The sequence below is a fragment of the Canis lupus genome, chromosome 32 (genome assembly GCF_011100685.1).
Source record: "Canis lupus familiaris isolate Mischka breed German Shepherd chromosome 32, alternate assembly UU_Cfam_GSD_1.0, whole genome shotgun sequence".
Taxonomy (NCBI): domain Eukaryota; kingdom Metazoa; phylum Chordata; class Mammalia; order Carnivora; family Canidae; genus Canis; species Canis lupus.
Genome location: NC_049253.1, coordinates 26,872,366 through 26,892,766, shown reverse-complemented (window position 1 = coordinate 26,892,766; position 20,401 = coordinate 26,872,366). Strand labels below are relative to the sequence as shown.

Genomic DNA, 20,401 nt, shown 5'->3' with positions numbered 1-20,401 from the left:
CACCTCACCCCCACGCTGCCGCGCTCGGTCTCTCACCCCCTCTCTCGGGTCCCCTGCAAGTCGTCGTGGTCTTCCTCCCCTTCCTCTTTCTCCTCCTTCTCCTCGGCTCACCGCCCCCGCAGCTGATTTGTCAGCGCCTCTCCCCGCCCCTCTGCCGGCGCTCGCGGCTCTCCCAGCCTCGTGCACTTCGCGGCTCCGCTCGGCTGCGGGGAGGGGTGGGGGGGGCGGGGCAGGCTGTACCTCCCAGTCCGGCCGCCAGCCTGGGCCGCGGTGGGGGACCGGGGCCAGGTATTCCGCGCTTCCCCAAGTTCAGGACCCAGGGGGCTCTTGGGGCGATCTGGAGCCGACAGGCTTCGGCTGCTGTTTCTCCCTGGTTCCCATCCCCCCTCCCCCACCTCGCCGTCTCCCCGCCCTTCCCTCCGCTTCCTCCCGGGACCCCCTGGCGGGAGCCACCCTGCTGGCGTGGAGGTCTGAGGGATCCACGGCCGCGGAGAGCCACCCTCCTACGAGGCCGGCGAAGGCGGCCGGCAGCCCAGGAACGGTGCTCAGCCCCCACTTCCAGGAGCATGTTCCCCTCGCATCGCTGAAATTTTGATGAACACAATGTGAGGGATGCTTTTGCTCAAATGTCACCCAGATTTTCCTTGGCTCTTAACCTCTGCTGAGCCCGAAAGGGTCCCGCGGATGGAGAGGACGCTAGTAAGGGAGAGAGAGGTACGGGTTGAGGCAGGAGGAGCCTCTTCGAATCCTCTCCCCACCCCACTATCACCATTCTCTAGTCCACCAATCAGCGGCTGCCAGACGCTGATTTTCCCCATCAGTGGAACTCGGAATAAATATTCCGCGGCCGTCGATACCGAGCGGTCCTAAGGTTATTCGTTCTCGAAATGGAATTTACTTTCCACACTCAAGTGCCCGATGGAGGAGACGAATCCAGCGTGGTTTTTTTCTCCTGAACGATCACCTCCGATTGCTCCATCCCTTCTACACCCTACTCCCCTTTCTCCTTTGGTTCACGTTGCCCTCAGAGCGGATACCCCACACATCCCATCCCACACACGGACGCGCAGACATCCGCGCGGGCCTGAAGACGACGTTTGCATCGCTTAACACGTTGCACCTCTCTCAGAGCTGGAGGGAAAACAGCTGTTCCTGGATCACACCAGAATGGAGAACCAAGCTCCTCCCTCTAACAGAATGTATTTGCTGTTTTTGCCTGAATTGAGAGGATGATTTTAGCACTGGAAGGGAAAAACAAGTCTTTGCTATTTGTTTCTTTGTTTTATGTGTCTTTTTTCTTTTTTGTTTTTCTTTTTTTTTTTTTTTTTTGTAGACAAAAATGCTTTCCATATCCCAGCACTCATTTGGGTTCTGAAATTTAAGTAAAATGCAATTTAAATCTACAAAACAATCCCTTAAAACCAAACCATTGGGCAGCCCCAGTGGCGCAGCGGTTTAGCGCCGCCTGCAGCCCAGGGCGTGATCCTGGAGACCCGGGATCGAGTCCCATGTTGGGCTCCCTGCATGGAGCCTGCTTCTCCCTCTGCCTGTCTCTGCCTCTCTCTCTGTGTCTCTATGAATAAATAAATAAAATCTTTTAAAAAAAATAAAACCAAACCATTTATATACATATAATATATGTAAATATTATGTTGTATAGATATGTTAAGAATATATGTCATATATTATTATATATATTGCTTAAACAAGCCCTTGCACTATTGGCTGCCCCTATTAAAAGCAGCCTTTCCAAATGCTCATATTTTGCTTCCTTGGGATCAGAAAAAGACAGTTAAACTTAGAGTTTGGTTTGCTGTCTGGCTGTGAGACTTTGAACAAGTTATGTCCTCTGTTCACAGTTTTCTTTTGTAAATGAGGAGTTGAATGCAAATGAGCCTTCTCTTTTTCAACTTTATTATGAAAAATGTTTAAACATAAACAAAAGCTGAGAGAATATAGGACTCCATGTGAATATCACCCAACTGTCACCTTTTTTTAACGTATGGCTAATCATGTTTCATCTATATGCTCTTCACTTTCCATTTTTTATCACCACCCTTCATATTTTACTAAGCCCCCAAAATTATATATATCCTTTCATCTATAACTATTTTAGCCTGTATGCATAAAATATAATAACTATTTTAAAATATCCACAATAACATGTAAATGGTCTTTTTTAAAAATTGAAGTATAATATACATACAGTGAAATCATCAGATCTTAAGTATTCCTTTAAATTAGTTTTGCAAAATAGCTGCATTAGTGTAGCCAACACCATTTTGAATATAGAACATTTTCATCACTCCAGAAAATTCCCTTTTGTCCTTTTAGTTATACATATTTTAGAATTGCACAAAAATGGAATAATAGAGTATGAATTTCTTTCCTTTCTTTGACTCAACATATTTGTGAAGTTCATTTATGTTGTGGCATGTATCAGTAGTTTGTTTCCTTTTACTACTTTTGGTTTTTTTCTTTTGATTTTTGCAGTAATATATCTTTTCCACTGTGACCTATCACTGCAAGTAACCTTGATAAACTATTATGACAGTTATTTAATGTATCATATGACACATTTATAGTTAACAGGGACCTCCTTGAAACTTACTGCTTTAAACCAAAGGGTAACTTTCTTCAGTCTCATGACAGACCAATGAGAGAATTATTTTGGAGTGGAGTGCTTGTTACATTTTTGTGCCTCTTATAGCATAGCATGATACCATAGCACCTTTATATGGTACTTTATGCTTCACCAAAGACTAATGTACTGTATCATTTAATCACAACAATTGGTAAATTAAGTTTTATTATGTATCTTTTATAGTCAGGGAATCTGAAGCTGACAGAATTTTAGTAAAAGGCCAAAACTGCATGGCTCTTAAGTGGCAGAGCTGAGATAATCTAGCAGGAACCATTGTAAAAGACACAATTATTGGGGCTCCCTGGGTGGCTCCGCGATTTGGCGCCTGCCTTTGGCCGAGGGCACGATCCTGGGGACCCGGGGTCGAGTCCCGCGTCGGGCTCCCTGCTTCTTCCTCTGCCTGTGTCTCTGCCTCTCTCTCTCTCCCTCTATGCCTATCATGAATAAGTAAATAAATCTCTAAAAGGCACAATTATCTCCTGAGTTGTCAGTTACTCTTTAAAACCTTATGGATGGGGTATCCCTGATGGCCCAGCGGTTTGGCGCTGCCTTCAGGCCCAGGTATGATCCTGGAGACCTGGGGATCAAGTCCCACCTCAGGCTCCCTGCATGGAGCCTGCTTCTCCCTCTGCCTGTGTCTCTGCCTCTCTCTGTGTGTTTGTCATGAATAAATAAATAAAATCTTTTTAAAAATTAAAAAAAAAAACCTTATAGATGGGGAGATCTGGGTGGCTCAGCAGTTGAGCATCTGCCTTTGGCTCAGGGCGTGATCCCGCTGTCCTGAGATCAAGTCTCACATCAAGTACCACATCGGGCTCCCTGCACGGAGTCTGCTTCTCTCTCTGCCTCTGTCTCTGCCACTCTCTCTCTTTGTCTCTCATGAATAAGTAAATAAAATATTTTTAAAAATAAAATATAATACAATAGAACCTTATAGATAGGATGTGGTATAGGATGGGAGGATAAAGGTGGGATCCAGTTCTCTTAGAAATAGTCTTTGGATTTGAATTTGACCATAGAAATCAAGAAGAACTTAAGCATTCAAATTTGGAATTTTGCTTTTTTACATTGATAATTCTTAGTAGGGAAAGATAATTTCTCATCACTCACAAAAAAGAAAAGAAAGAAAGAAAGAAAGAAAGAAAGAAAGAAAGAAAGAAAGAAAGAAAGAAAGAAAGAAAGGAGAAAGAAACAATGAAAGAAAATTGTAAGCCAGTTTTGGTCATTTAGAGTTATAGTTATAATTCTATATTACACTCTTCTTTTCTCCACACAAGGCATCTTGAACACAGTAAGCATTTAATAAACTTTTAATTACTGGTGATATAAAGAGTGACATTGCTTATATTCTACTTACATTCTCTTAGCTCTCTATTCTTAAGGAAATGGAATTACTCTAAGGACAAAAAAAGAACTGGAAGTTAATAAAGATATTCTTTTCTTTTCATCATTGATTGACATCATAGCCTTAAGTAAATTTTTAACTGTGTAAATATAACTTTAAAATTTAAACTTGAAAAAAGTTAACTCACTAAATGGCCTGTACTTCATAAAGAATATGGAAGAATAACCTATTGGGAGACATCTATGATGTGCACTTTTTGTTAATAACTGCTACATATATGTTTGGTTTTCTCTTTGATAAGTGAAATCTAAATACTTTGCTACTCTTTAATAGGATTGTTTTATCTGAGTTTTAATACAGTAATTTAGCTAGAGATTAACATTCTATGAGATGCATGTTAACCTAGACTGTCTTTCCCTTACAACAACAAATTTTCTAAGTGTACATGTGGAAATCTTGTACTGCAAAAAGGAATGGCATGAAAAATAAGGAAGCTTCTTGTGACAAAGTTTTGAAAAACAGATAAGAATTTATTTGGTATGTTTAAGTGAGGAAAATACAATCATTACTATCTTTGGATAATATTCCAGATTTGTTGTGAACACTAGGAGCAATGTAATATTGATTCTTGAGCCAGCTGTATCTAATTATCTGTACCTTTCTCTCATTTTCTTGCAGAAGGATGAAAAGCATGGAGTAGTGACATCTTGGTAGGCCTCTCTTGTAATTTCATAGTGAGCACAGAAAGGAAAGCCTAATGGATACAGTTGGGATGACAACTGTGTATGATTTTTAAGAGGGTGAGCTTGAGACAGGGCAATAGAGTTACTCCAAAAAAATATGAGGAGCAATGAAAAGGGAGTATAATGTCCAGAGGAGATTCACTAATTTAACCCCATGAACAACTTCATGTTTTTTCTACAATACCATAGGCAACAACAAAAAAATCATGAACATTTATTATAGCGCAATGTGACTTATCATGGCTCTTAATATTGTAGTATATCCTTGAAAATGTAGAATGACTAGAAATTGTGACCACAAGAAAGTGCCACGTGAAATAAGTAAAATTCAATTGCATAGTATCTTAAATGTCCCTATGGTTTTTGTGGTGCTAAGAATACAAAGACACACACGATTCCAAGATTAAAGACTATAAAGCCAGATAGAAAATACATTTAAATATTTTAGGATTTTAAAAGTTCAAATGGGGATCCCTGGGTGGCGCAGCGGTTTGGCGCCTGCCTTTGGCCCAGGGCGCGATCCTGGAGACCCGGGATCGAATCCCACGTCGGGCTCCCGGTGCATGGAGCCTGCTTCTCCCTCTGCCTGTGTCTCTGCCTCTCTCACTCTCTGTGACTATCATAAATAAATAAAAATAAAAAAAATCATTTAAAAAAAATAAAATAAAAGTTCAAATGATTTAGTATTGGAAGAAAAAATACATATTTATGAGCTCAAGAAAAGCACTAAGCCCTGGTGAGCCTGGTAGATTTCTGAGAATAGGGGTACCAGGAACAAGTTAAATACAAGGACTCAGCAAATTTCTACCACTTAGTAGCAGTGATTGAGAGCAAGTATCCAACGTCTCCAACCTCAAATTTTCTCATCAACACAATGAGGATGATATCTCACTTGTCTTGTGTGACTGTTGTAAGGAATAAATAATTTGTTCTCTGCAAAGAACTAAGTACAGTGAAATCTCTCTGTAGCCTTATTATTACCTAGTCCCCTGTTTTAGGGTGCCTTTGGAAACACTTTTTCATTAGAGCAGTATGAACATTATGCCCAGCCCTCTCTAACTTCTCATCTCACTCGCAATATATCTGATGCCCCCATTGATAACTTTAGCTTTGTATGGTACGCAAAACCTTTCCAACCAGGGATAGAAGTTGTGGGAATTCAGAGAGAGGGGGAGCCAAGGAGAATTGATAGGAATCATTGATTAAAAATCTGCCAACATCTCTTTTCTCCTCTTAATGTATGGATTACAATAACAACATCTCTCATAGCAATTTACTTCAGCAGCCTGAAGAAATGATGATAGCTATAGAATTAACATTTATTATCTTTACTGGCACTTTTGCATTCTTGAACCCTGGTTTCTTTAAACAGGCAGTGAATTATGTTGATTTGCCACAGGAGAAAAATAAAATGACACAACAAATTGTTTCCAAATTTACCAAGCTCATTTAGACAAGACTCTGAAAGTCTTCAGAATGAATATCCAAATCAGAGATAAATTCAGACTCTAATGTTCTAGGTGAGTGAAAAATGGACAGACTGATGAGACAGTCACAAATCTACTTCTACTTTTTTTTTTTTTTTTTTACTTCTACTTTGCAACAGTATTTGAGTTTAGAGGGGAGAAAATAAATGAATGAAAAAAATATTTCGGGAGAAATTATAATGTTTTGTATAGTGTTTTAAGTTTTAATGCTTTTGTAAACAGAAATCATAGCAAATTAATAAAATGAGCATGTTTTTCTTATAACATCAAAATTATCCAGGCATCTAATATAGTTCCCTCTGTAGATAATTTTACAGTATTAACTGGCATTTAATACTTTTGGGGGAAGGATATCTGGGTGGCTCAGTGGTTGAGTGCCTGCCTTTGGCTCAGGGCCCCTGAGGATCCTAGATCAAGTCCCACATCAGGTCCCTCTGTCTATGTCTCTGCTTCTCTCTCTCTGTGTCTCTCATGAATAAATAAATAAGATTTTTTTTTTAATAAATAAGATCTTTTAAAAAAAATACATTTTCTTCAACTGCAAATGTAAAGCACGTCATTAATATTTTGAAAGCTTGCTATTCCACCTAAAATTAGAAACTTACATTATTAAGAAATTAAGAAAAGGAAATTATTCAGAGAAGAAATTCTTTCTTTCTCTCTTTCTTTCTCTCTTTCTTTCTCTCTTTCTGGTAGGCTCCACACCCAGTGTGGAGCTCAACACAGGGCTTGAACTCACATCCCTGAGATCAAGACCTGAGCTGAGATCAAGGGTGGGCTGCTTAACTGAATGAGCTTCCTAGGCTCCCCAAGAAGAAATTATTTCTTACTGGCTACTTGATAAACAGCTTAGCACTAGCACATAATCACACCAATAAATATATATTTGTATAATCATTGTGACTAAAATATTATATTGTATCATGTAATCAATCATCTTCTTAAAATTAATTTTTAATTTTTATAAGTATCATTTGAGTTCAGTTTCCCCTTCACTTTCCTCATTAAAAATTAGACTAAAAGCTGTTTTTTTTTTTTTTTAAGGTTTTACTTATTTATTCAAGAGAGGCAGAGAGAGACAGAGACAGAGACAGAGACATAAGCAGAGGTAGAAGCAGACTCCATGCAGGAAGCTTGATGTGGGACTTGATCCTGAAACCCAGGATCATGCCCTGGACTGAAAGCAGGCCTAAACCACTGAGCCACCCCAGCTTCCCTAAAAGCTGTTTTTTGGTTTTGTTCTTAGATCAAAATAGGAAGAAACTCCAAGTAATCAGGTAGTCACAAAGAAAGATTTTTTTTTTTAATTTTTATTTACTTATGATAGTCACACACACAGAGAGAGAAAGAGAGGCAGAGACATAGGCAGAGGGAGAAGCAGGCTCCATGGACCGGGAGCCAGACATGGGATTCGATCCCGGGTCTCCAGGATCGCGCCCTGGGCCAAAGGCAGGCGCCAAACCGCTGCGCCACCCAGGGATCCCAGAAAGACTTTTTTTTTTTTTTTTTTATAGCAGTGGATGTTAAATATTTGAGAATGGTTAAAATATAAAGTTGTGTATTTGGGGGATGCCTGGATGTCTCAGCAGTTGAGCACCTGCCTTTGGCCCACGACATGATCCTGGAGTCCCGGCATCAAGTTCTGGGATCGAGTCCCGCATCGGGCTCCCTGCATGGAGCCTGCTTCTCTCTCCTGCCTGTGTCTCTGCCTCTCTCTGTGTGTCTCTCATGAATAAATAAAATCTTTTCTAAAATATATTTTTTATTTTACATAATCAAAATTTAAAGTGCAGAAATAAATATGTTTAAATATATTAAATCTTTAATTCCTACAGGAAATCTAACTAGAAGTTTCACATTATGTGTATTCAAATTCATATATAACAAAAAAAAAGTAACATTCAAACATCCTCATGTAACAGAATCACCAAAAGGAAAACATAATTCACATAAAAAAAATCTCACTGATGTTACTGAAATGTATGCAGCTGGTTTTCAAAGTAAGGAAGTAAGAAAGTAGCTTTAATGACCTACAAGATCATTAAAATATACACAAAGGAATATAATACACACATATATGCACATAATGAAGATATTATGTGCAGTAAAGAAAGAATACTAGTGAAATCTTTTGCCAAGTATTTTCAAATGTAAAGGCAATTCATGCCTAATGGCTTAGTTTATCTCTCTCTGTCTATAACAGCAATCAATTAAATGAGAATTCAATCTCCTTAATCATCTTGGATTATGATCTCACACTGTAGGAAACATTTGAATGGTTAAAATAACACTTTCACACATGTTAAAAATCAAAGTGGACTTCCATGCCAGGACTGACTGAAAAGACATATAAATATAATTCACCTTCATCTTTTTTTGTTGCATAAATAGTACATGCTTCTTAGAAATATATGCATATAAGAAAAGGGAAAAACAAAATATCAGTGTGTCCAGAAACATGAGATAACCTGGACTCTCCTATTAAGAATTACCTTTTCTAAAAAGATCGCATAAAAATATGTACCAAAAGCATTTGATATCTAGACATTTGAGCAATTTCACTTCTAAAGATTCATACTTAAGAAAATATTGTCATATACTCAAAGAAAGGTATTTATGGTGTTTTATACAATTGTAAGAATACTCCTACATTTTCCATAAAAAGTTTTTAGCAATGCAATTTTCCAAGTTAAGTTTCTGAGTAGGTATCTCTCTAGGACCACTTCTTATGTGATATGTGCCATAACTAGTAAATGATGAAGTCTGTTGTCTCCATATTCTTCTTCTTCTTTTTTTTTTAAGATTTTATTTATTTATTCACGAGAGACATAGAGAGAGAGGCAGAGACATAGGCAGAGCGAGTAGCAGGCTCCATGCAGGGAGCCCAATGTGGGACTCCATCCTGAGACTTCAGGATCACACCCTGAGCTGAAGGCAGATGCTTAACTGCTGAGCCATCCAGGCGACCTAATATTCTTTCTTCTTAAGTGGCACACAATGCAGCTTGAAAATTTGCTGTTGACCTTTTTCTCCATTTGCCTTCTGCTCTTTAAGAGAGAAAGGTTAACTATATTTACCTGATAAACATGTGAAAATGGATTAAACTAATGTATGTAAATTATTACTATGATGGTGTGTGAAATAGCTAATTCTACTTAGCTTATAATAAAGCATACTTTGGGGGAAGGAAGCGGATAATCGTTTTATTGCCCTTCTCCTAAGACAAATGCCACCTATGATGAAATAAATAATGCTTGTTGAAGTAAAGGATAGATTTAGTTCTGGAGACGGAAGAGCTACTAATTGGATGAAAAGGAAGCGAGGCTGTAAACACTTTCCGGTTAGGCAGAAAAACACCAAAACAAATGTCACACACCAAAAAGAGTCTACCTAGAAGCAAAGGAGAATTTGCCCAAATATATCTTAGATTTATTACAAATTTCTCAGAGTAACTTGCTTAAAACCGTTCAATTTTATTGTCTATAAAATTAAAACTCCCGGGGCACCTGGATGGCTCAGTTAAATGTCTGCCTTTGGCTCAGGTCATGATCTCAGGGTCCTGGGATCAAGCCTCCCTGGAACCAGACAATTGAGTCGCCCTCCCTTCTGCTCCACACTCAGCATATATATTTGTCCAGTTCCCTCTGCCTTTCCCCCTGCTCATGCTCTGTCTCTCTCTCTAATAAATAAATCTTTCTCTTTTTTTTCCTTTCTTTTCTTTTATTTTTTTTATTTTTTTTTTTATTTTAAGATTTTATTCATTTAGGGGCAGGCCGGCTGGCTCAGTGGTTTAGCGCCGCCTTCAACCCAGGGCGTGATCCTGGAGACCCGGGATCGAGTCCCAAGTCAGGCTCCCTGTGTGGAGCCTGCTCCTCCCTCTGCCTGTGTCTCTGCCTTTCTCTCTCTCTCTCTCTCTCTCTCTCTGTGTGTGTCTCATGAATAAATGCATAAAATATTGAAGGCGGCGCTAAACCACTGAGACAGCCGGACTGCCCCTAAATGAATAAAATCTTAAAAAAAAAAAAAGAAAGAAAACCCTCTCTCTCTCTCCTTCTTCCCCTTCCTCCTAATTGTGTACTCTCTCACTCTCTCAAAAAATAAAAAATAAATAAAAAAAGAAAATTAAAACTCCTTAAGAAATGATTGGCATGAGGACATGAAGCAATATGAGGGGGGCACTTGACAGGATGAACACTGGGTGTTATTCTGTATGTTGGCAAATTGAACACCAATTAAAAATAAATTTATTATTAAAAATATATATATACAGTATATACCACTGGATTTTAAATTAGAAATCTAAGAAGTGTGAAAATTTGAAACACTTTAGAAATGCCAAATGTTACCTCAGAGCTGAAAATATTTGAAAAACTTAAACATTCTTCTAAAACAATTCTCTTCCCATCCTATCATTAAAGCCAACTCTGTTAGAATAATCTCCAAAAAAATCTTTCAGAGTGCATCAGTATCACCAGCCACATCTTGAGATTCATCAATTCAAATAGCTGAAGAGCTTTCAATATATATAATATATAGTTTATATATATATAATATTTAGTTAAAAATCACACCTATGTATGTAATTAAGAGTTGTTTAGCATAAGTTAGCATATTTTTGTTTAGCATATTTAAAATACACTAGCTTTCTTCAGGAATTTTCAAACTGAGAATATTGCAAGTGATGAGTTTCCCCAACCTTTATTACAAAGTTGACAATACATCCCACAGTGGTACATAGAAATTTATCTGAAGATGAGAAGAGGCTCACAAGTATTCTGTGTTATAATGGCCTAAAAATGACCGAGCACAATCACAGAGAAGGGGAGAAGTAATGAAACAGGGCAGGTGCCCAAATCCATTGTGGAAAGGATGACTCTCAGAGACTGCTATCTAAGGAGAAACATCACCGAGTCATTTGTCCCTATCACAGAAAGGAACGTGCTCTTTAATTCCTATCCAAGCAAGAGAACTTTGCAGAACTTGTGTTCTCTTCTTTTTTTTCTTTTTTTTTTTTTTTTGTGTGTGTGTTATCTTAACTTCTGCTTATAATCCTTAGCTAATAACATCCAAGGAATTATTTTTGCATGATATTTTTCTCCATTAAAGCTTTAATTATTTGATCGAGATGATTCATATGCTCATGATCACTAGAGCTCTACTTCTCACGATTTCTTACACATTTTTCTTTTCTCAAAGAAAAAAACTTAATTTACCACCTTTCTGAATAGAGTTTAGTTGCATGGAAAGAATGTTATACCTTTTAGAGTGCTAATTAGAGCCAATAATAATATAATTCTCATCTAAAATCTTTTTGAATTTTTCTGTCAGTGTTGGAATGGTATTGAGCTTTTGCACACTTGCCAAATATGCAAATTAATTTTTGCTATGGATTTAGAGAAAGCAATTTGAGGAAATTTCTCATATGGGAATTGTATATTCTGATTGACATGTTGAGACTTTTAATGAAGGTGAAGAGACATACAAACATTTCTCTGAATACTCAGTAGAGTTCAGAAGCTTCACGTAATTAGGGAGCCTCTCATTTAGCCAGGATTTTCCTTTCCTCTTCACTTTATCTTTTCTGTCTTTTAGTCTTCTCCTTTTATTTCTCATGACCTGCCCTTTCTGAAATCTTGGTCTTTGTTTTGTTTTGTTTTTTAGGTTTTTTTTTTCTTCTAAAATATTGGTCTTGATTTAAGTAGTAGAAATTCATTTATCAAAGCACTAATAGCTAATGGAGTTAACATCTCAAGTGCCATGGGTTGAATTGTGTCCTTTTCAAATTCAGATGTTTGAAGTCCTAACCTCCAGCACCTCAGAATATGACTATATTTGTAAATAGCATCTTTAAAGAGGTAAGTAAATGTAAATGAAGTCATGGGGTGAGCCTACTTTAATATGACTGATAAAGAGGAGATTAGGACACACATAAAGACAGAGGAGGCAATGCGAAGACACTGGAGGAAGATGCCCATCCACAAGCCAAGGAGAGAGACCATATAGACCAACCCTGTTGACAAATTAGACTTCCAGTGCCAGGATAATAAGAAATAAACTTGTGTTGTTCAAGCCACCCCATCTGTGGCACTTTGTTATGGTAGTCCTAGAAAGATAATATACATCAGAGTCATAGTTATATTTTGAAATAAAAACAGTGTAGCTACATGACCAGCCTAGTGCTTCATACGGGGAATCTGAAGTTTGTAGAAGCCGTGGGTCTGGCCCAAGATTAATCAACCAGCATACAGCAATGGCTAATGTAGAGGCCATATTTTTGCCATATATACTAATCCCTTTGCTCACTCTCTCATAAGCAAATATGCCAGCAAAGAAAATATATAGAATGAGTACCATCCAATCCTTTTCTTTCCAAGTGTTTGTTTTGTACTCTGCAGGCTTCAGAAAGTAGAGAACAAAATCAGGAGACAGAGAACAAAAGCTGGCACCATGAATATTTTGAAATAAATATGCTCAACTAAAAATACATCGAAGGCTTTGATTTTTTTTTTTTAATCTAAGGCTTTAAAACCAGCTTCACCAATGCCATTTGGTTATTATCATTTCGGCTGTCATTCTTTAAAAAGAGTGGGATTGAGAGATTCACTTAAAATATCATTTGTATAGTAAAGTTTAAAACTGAGAATTTGAAGAACTGAATTATAATCAGGTTATAAAGAATGTGTTTTCTGATTTTACCTTTCTGATTTTACCTGCTAGAAGATCAAAAGAATCCATTATTCATTTTTAAACTTTCTACCCTGTAGGCCTTCCATTATAATCTGCCCACACAATTCTGTAGAAATTGCACATTTTTTTTAGTCTTATTTATTTGACATAGAGAATGAGAGAGAGCACAGGCAGGTGGGGAGAGGCAGAGGGAGAAGTGGACTCCCCGCTGAGCAAGGACCCAGATTCAGGGCTCAATCTCAGAACCCTGAGATCATAACCTGAGCCAAGGCAGAGGCTTAGCCATCTAAGCCACCCAGGTGCCCCTCTCAAGTACTCCTTTACTCACTCTACTTCTCCTTTGGTTTCACTGTTTCCAATTGTAGGAAACTGGCTACTTACCCAAGGGACCTCTGTGAGGACTAGGGTCTTGCTTTGACTTTGATGGTATTTCTCTTTAGAACCTGGCAATTTGTTCCAAAAGCTTCTTAAATGCCCACTGTGTATATGAAAAGATTCAAATGTTATTTTGATTTTGATTTAAAATGTTATTCAAAAATATGATTGTACTATTCTAGTTCGACTATTTGGTTTTTTTACTAGAATAAGGTTGATTTCAGGCATTCTAATCTGTTCCCTTTCTTACCCATAGTTTCCATTTCACTGATTTTATTATTCTTAATCTCCTCTGAATGAAGCAAATTGATCTAGACTGTAGAATTATTTATTTTTGTAAGGTGAAGAAACTTATCAGAATGAAAAAGAACAAATTTGAAAAATGTATTCATCTTTCTCCATTCTTTTTACCTGGATGTTGGATTGTTTGCTTCCCAGACTCAGTTCTGAGGTTATCAATCTTGGCAGAAACGCTTTTAAAGACAGAACTATTGGAGACTCTGCAAAGAAAATGAAGACTTGAAAGGTGCCATCCAGTGCGCTATAGATTCATGGATCCTTTGGGAAACATTAGACTACTTGGTCACTATGTTAGTTTTATACTATAGTCTTTAAATTTCCTATCCTTTCAATTTCAGTAGAATGTGTTTGTGTACTGTTGTATACTCTATGATTAAATTGTAATTCCAGTGCAACTTTTAAATAGAGGCAGGCCCAGAGGTATTGAAAAGAAGCATCAAGAATAGAGGTAATCACACAAACAGGAAGAATTTTGGCAATATGAAGGGCTAGTCTCCTTTTTACACTAAAAACAAATACATATGGGCCTAGCAAATCACTGTCACAGTTTCTTCCACCAGACACATTAAACAGAGAAGCTTGGCTTCAACACTGAGCAGATTCAGGATATAGGATATTGTTATATGAATAAAGACCGCAGCAGGGTATTTGTGCAGTGGATATGGTGATGATGATGATGATGATGATGATAACAATAATAAACTATTTTTCAATTTTTAAAGTACTAAGTTAGAAAATATATCTTATTAATGAATATTTAAAGTGTTGATTAATGGCAGCTCTGGTGCCTCCGCGGTTTGTTGCCACCTTCAGCCCAGGGCATGATCCTGGAGACCTGGGATCGAGTCCTGCATCAGGCTCCCTGCGTGGAGCCTGCTTCTCCCTCTGCCTGTGTCTCTGCCTCTCTCTGTGTGTCTCTCATGAATAAATAAATAAAATCTTTTAAAAAAATAAAGTGTTGATTTAAAAAGTGATAATTTACCAGAATTCCTGCCAGTTTTGTAACTAGATTCTCCTATTTGGGTAATCAATTGAACAGATGATGATAACTCAACAGTTCTCTGATTGTATTTAAATCGAGACATTTAACATTGAACTAAAAATTGTACTCAGACATTAATTTGCTTTTTATGAACACCAAATACTCAATTCCTTACTGGTGGATTATCACAAAATAAACACACATCAATATGTGAGTAAGTGAAATTGCTGAACAAAACTGATGATGAGCAAGATTTTGCTAAACCTATGGGAACATCACTGTGCTAGTTAGAAAGCTACTGCTCTTCAGTCCAGGTCAGTTTTTCCTTTCTTTCCTCACTGGTGCTGAGGCTAGGAGCCACAAACCATGTTCCTTTGCCTGCTGTTAGATTCTATCAATTGAGGACTCTAGAGACATGGTGGAAGACAGGGGAGAAAGGATTTGATCCTTATTTGCTGGTTGTTATTGTTGGTATCCCTGGACTCCAACCATCTCCCTTCATGCCAGCAGCAATTTGTTCCCTCCTCTAGCTGCTTTCTATATTTCCAGTAACAGCCTTGTTGCTGCCTTCTGGGTTGCCAGGACCAGGAAGGCAGCACTCCCTCCTCAGGTGTCTGAGTGAACCACGTGGTATCCTTCCCCTGGGTTTCTGAGTTATCAGCTCCAGCCATCCAGGCAGTACCCCTTCCTCTTGGGTCTGCTTTCCTCAGGAGTCTGATTGCTGCTCTGAGCTCCTGAGATGCCGGCAGGAGCCTGGTGACACCCTCTCCTCAGAATTGTGAATGCCAACTTGACAGGAATATTGCTTTGTGATTTTAGATTCTGATAACCTGAACTTTGGCCTTCAATGGCCTAGTTGTACCTGTGACACCTGTTTCATGTGCTTATTAATCTATGTGTTATCACATTATGTCCTTTTTCAGTCCTTTGATACAATGTAGCCCACTCTTACAGCATTATCTCTGTTGAAAAATCTACTATTGCTCCTGTCTTCCTAACTAAAACTTTATGATATACTCAATGATTTGGATAAAAGAGGGTTAAGATTATTCTGAACTAATAAAAGTAAAATTATAGAATAGTTTACAAAAAATTTATCTTAAAAACCTAAAATACAGATTCAGTAAACAAAAACCAAAAAGAAAGTTTTCAGACTATGAGTTTCATTTAATACCTAAAATAATTAATAAACATTAATTAATCAAATGTACAATAATATTTCTGCTATGTTTTTCCAGTTATTTATATAGTTCTTTCAATAAGGCCAAAAAAAGTAAACTTTAGTCTATACCTCAGTAACTAATTTAAATATTTGAATTAGAAAGATATGAGCAAAAAATATTTAGTTCTTTTATATTCTACAGTGTAAATCCTGCTTAAACTTACAGATGTACCAAATTCTGTTTTACTAAAGTGTCGCACCAGATTCCACAAACTAACACTCTCACTCTCTAATATGGCACACTCAGCGGATGATTTGACTGAATACATGTTTTCTCTAAGTCACAAATTTACAAATAACTCAAATAATGTCTTGCCTTCCTTACCCGTATGTAAAACAAACAAGAAAATGTACAAAGATTAAGAACCCACTACCTCCTATAGTGGAAAAAAAAGGGTTAATATTTCCTGAACACTAACCCACAACAGGTAATATGCTCTTGACTTCATATAGCATTTAATCCTCACATAACTGAGATATGAATCAGTAGTCACTTTCTCCTTTTTACTTGGAGCATGAAGAAAGAGAGTCCTTAGAGAGCTTTAAGTGCTGGTCCAGCTTTCAACCAGATCTCTTGCCTTCAATCCTTGTGCTTTTTCTGTTAATGTAACCCTAGCCTAGTTGGTACTCAATACAGTCTCTACATGAAAGAACAAGTCAAGGGGTGCCTGGGTGGCACAGTGGGTTAAGGGTTGAACTCTCAGTTTCAGGTCAGGCCATGATCTCAGGGTCCTGGGATTAAGGTCCACACCAGACTCTGTGCTCAGCATGGGATGTGCTTAAGATACTCTCCCTCTCCTTCTGCCCCTTCCCCCTGCACTCTCTCTCTCTCTCTCTCTCTCTAAGATAAATAAATCTTTACAAGAGAAAGATGAAAGAAAGAAAAAGAAAGAAAGAAAGAAAGAAAGAAAGAAAGAAAGAAAGAAAGAAAGAAAGAGAGAAAGAAAGAGAGAGAGAAAGAAAGAAAGAGAGAAAGAAAGAAAGAAAGAAAGAAAAGAAAGAAAGAAAGAAAGAAAGAAAGAAAGAAAGAAAGAAGAGTCAAACCTCTAGCTGCCAACAAATGTCACTTCTTTACTACATAACATTTCAGAATGTACCAATTTATCACACGGTTTATCCAAGGTATACTTTCAACATCCCTTCTCCCCTTCCTCCCTTTCCTCAATCTCCAGCTCCTTCTCCACCTCTAGCTTCTCCTCTTTGCTCATTTCACAAATGTCTCACTTAAAATCTGTGAAAAGTTTGAGTTTCTTTCCTATTACTGCAGTTATGTTTTTTTAAATTCATGTAGCATATAGCATTCATTACATACATGTATATCTATGTACATATGTATATATATGTATTTACAGTCAACTTAGTAATCATTAAGAATTCATAATAACAGTCATAATTTTCATCACCTATATTAGTTCCTAAAGTGGCCAATCTCCAGTAGATCCATTTGATTTTTTAATTGGCAGTCTAAATTGGAATACATTATTTTAATTAAGAACACCAAATTAAATTCTCATTGGTGTCTGAAGAAACATTTTATTTTTTTCAATTGTTGAGAAATTTTTTACTCACTCCCCTTTCAAAAACAAATATATTAATATGTATATCATATGTTTCTTTGAACTCATTTCAGTAATTTAATAGAATTAAATTCATTGCTTGAATAATTCAATTGTCTCACACATTCTTTGTTGTTGCTCTTTAAAACAACACGTTAATCTTTCTTGTTTATTGGCAAAGCATATGAACTTTTAAAACTCTTAAACTAGGTCTTTAATGCTTTGAGACTTCAATTATTTTTAATTTATTGCAATGTTTTTCATCTGATTTAACATTTTAACTTCCAGAGTTAGCAGGTGTTAAAAATCTCAAAATGGCAAGACAAGATTTGACATGCAATAACACTTAGTGTTTACTTAAAATGTAAGGAATTCCCACCGGACAAAGTGCCAGACAGTTTCTACCCAGCAAGTATGCTGAATTCAGAGGAACTGGTGGTAAAGTACTGAATTCATAATGCTGGATTTTAAGTGATCAAAATGACAAATGGCCACTTTCAGCAACTTTCTCAGTAAATATGGAATGTTCACAAGAAAGAAGAATGATATTTCAAATGGTTAAAGTAGGATTTTTCTCCCCTAAATAATGACTCCCCATAAGACTACTACTCGCTCAAGACTGTCATGATGGTGCCATCACTCAGGTTCCAGAAGTAGCTCCTTCCCTACCTTCAAACACCTTTTAATTTTTTTTTTCCCAAGCCCCATATCCAGTTGACATTGATCCTCTAGTATATTATGCTTTTAGGACTCTGAGCACTGCCATCCAGTCTATCAACCAGCCTTAAAAATTTACACACCATAGCAAAGTTATATGATGCTTTAGGTAACATAAAACTGTCCATGTTTAGAATAGCTAAACCATTGGGGCACCTGAGTGACTCAGTCAGTTAAGCATCTAATTCTTGATTTGGGCTCAGGTCATGATCTCAGGGTCATGAGATTGAGCCCCGAGTCAGACTCTATGCTGAGCATGGACCCTGCTTGAGATTCTCTCTTTCCTTTTCCCTTTGACCAGCCCTCTGCCCGCTCATTTTCTCTTCTTCAATAAAAAAAGCATTTAGAGGGCAGCCCCGGTGGCACAGCGGTTTGGCGCCGCCTGCAACCCAGGGTTTGATCCTGGAGACCCTGGACCGAGTCCCACAGGCTCCCTGCATGGAGCCTGCTTCTCCCTCTGCCTGTGTCTCTGCCTCTGTCTCTCTCTGTCTCTATGAATAAATAAATAAAATCTTTTTTAAAAAAAAGCATTTAGAAAAACTAAACTGTTGGTACCATAGTTAAATTCAATATTATCACCATCTGTGGCTGTCAGTAAATTCTTACAAGACCTGAAATGTGAGTATTTCTGAATACACCATCTTCTTACCTCAGGTCTGGCATACTGTGGAGGAAGAGGAAGTTTTGAATTGATTTTGCTACTGAAGTTTTAACATCTGGATGGAATAACTGAATAACTGAAATTTGTTGGAAAAATATTATTTCTACCCAGATTCTATTAAGGGATGGGAAAGAGGAAGTGAACATTATATGGCTACAGGCAATAAAGAAAAAAAAAAAAGCTCCACGTTTATATTCAGACAAGGTGAGGTTGGCCAATAAAGTGGCTTACCCGTTTGACTTGTCCTGTGGACCATGAGTCCTGGAGGCAGAGCTTGGTCTTATTCATGTCAATATTCATGAATCCTCATCTAGAACCTGAAACTCCAGGAGAACTGAATACATGTGGGTGAAATTGAATAAAATTTCACACATTATGTCATGATTTTGCCAAAGGCATTATTAAATTCAGATATCTATATCTGAATATATTTCTTATTCTTTTCAGTCCTTATGGTCCCAGGCTGGTCTGCAGCCTTTTTTACTGCTGATAATCCTCCATAGTTTAAAATCCTCCAATCCTAAATTTCTAAGACATGGTTCATTTCAGATTATTTTCCTACTTCTTCATTTCTTATAATCTCCTTTGCAGATCCTTGTTCTCTATTCATCACTCCTCAAAAACTCCTCATTCTGATATTCTCATTTTGGCAAATGGCAGCACCAAAAACACTAAATTAGCCAAAACAGAAAGCTGTAATTTATCCTTTGGTCACATCTTTCTTCTCCCTTTCTGCCCAGTCAACAAGCCCTTCGAAACTACTTCCTTAATATTTTGCCCATTGATTTCCCATTTTCCATAGTGGAGTGGAAACACACTGGGGCACCTGGGTGGCTCAGTCAACTAAGCGTCTGCCTTCCACTCAGGTATGATCTCAGGGTCCTGGGATCAAGCCCCAAGTAGGGTTCCTTGCTCAGTGGGGTATCTGCTTCTCCCTCTGCCTCTCCCTCATGCTTGCTCTCTCTCCCTCTTTCCCTCAAATAAATAAATAAAATCTTTAAGAAAACTAAATAAATTCACACACTTTTCTTTTCTGGATATCTGAAATAACCTCTATTACCCAAGGGCAAGTACCTCCCTCCTTCAGCATTTGCAATCAGGCTGAGCTTTCTGATTTTCTGTATGCCCTTCCCTCATCTGACATCCATTAGAGCCTCATCATTGTTTACAGGGACTGGGCAATAATCCTCCCCATGCTTCGGTCTCTGTCTACCTGTCTAGCCTCATCCATGGCTCCTCTTAGGTCTTATAACAGTTCTGCTAAATAGTAGCACCTCCCTGAATTTGCACAGCTACTTCACATCTTTGTGCCCAGGCCTAAAATAGCCTCCCTCAAATTGTCTGTCAAAGAAACAACTGTTCATCCTCCAGGATTCAGCTCAAGAGTCATTTCTTTCATAAAACTCTTCTTTTCCTAGAACCCCCTGAAACTTAATAGTGCCCTCTTTTGTGACCTCACAGTACATGGAATTTAATTCCAGCACCTTATAACACTCATACGTTTACTTGGTCACATTTATTGTTTTCAGTTTCTCTGGTTGCAAATATGGCCAGGACATTGTTCAACTAGTAAATGTTAGGTGGTCAATAACAGTTTGTTGAAGGAATAAACGAACATGTTAAAAAGAATATCAAAATCTATATGTCTGTGCCTAATAATCCAAACACGGTACACACAGAAT

General features: G+C 37.8%; 1 protein-coding gene across 11 annotated transcripts in view; it reads right to left on the bottom strand.

The window, feature by feature from the left end:
* SNCA (synuclein alpha) overlaps positions 1–20,074 on the bottom strand; it is a 166,566-nt gene extending 146,492 nt beyond the window's left edge. Inside the window, exons 1-4 of one of the 11 annotated variants that reach the window (XR_005382856.1) lie at positions 19,933–20,074; positions 18,951–19,053; positions 13,693–13,781; positions 13,288–13,384 (exon numbers count right to left, since the gene is read on the bottom strand). The gene's annotated coding sequence lies outside the window, so the exon portion shown is untranslated. Of the gene's footprint in view, positions 1–3; positions 198–240; positions 360–13,287; positions 13,385–13,692; positions 13,782–18,950; positions 19,054–19,932 lie in introns of those variants that run through there. The other 10 variants (XR_005382860.1, XR_005382853.1, XR_005382854.1 and 7 more) reach the window with 10 other exon arrangements.
* Between the last annotated feature and the right edge of the window lie 327 nt (positions 20,075–20,401).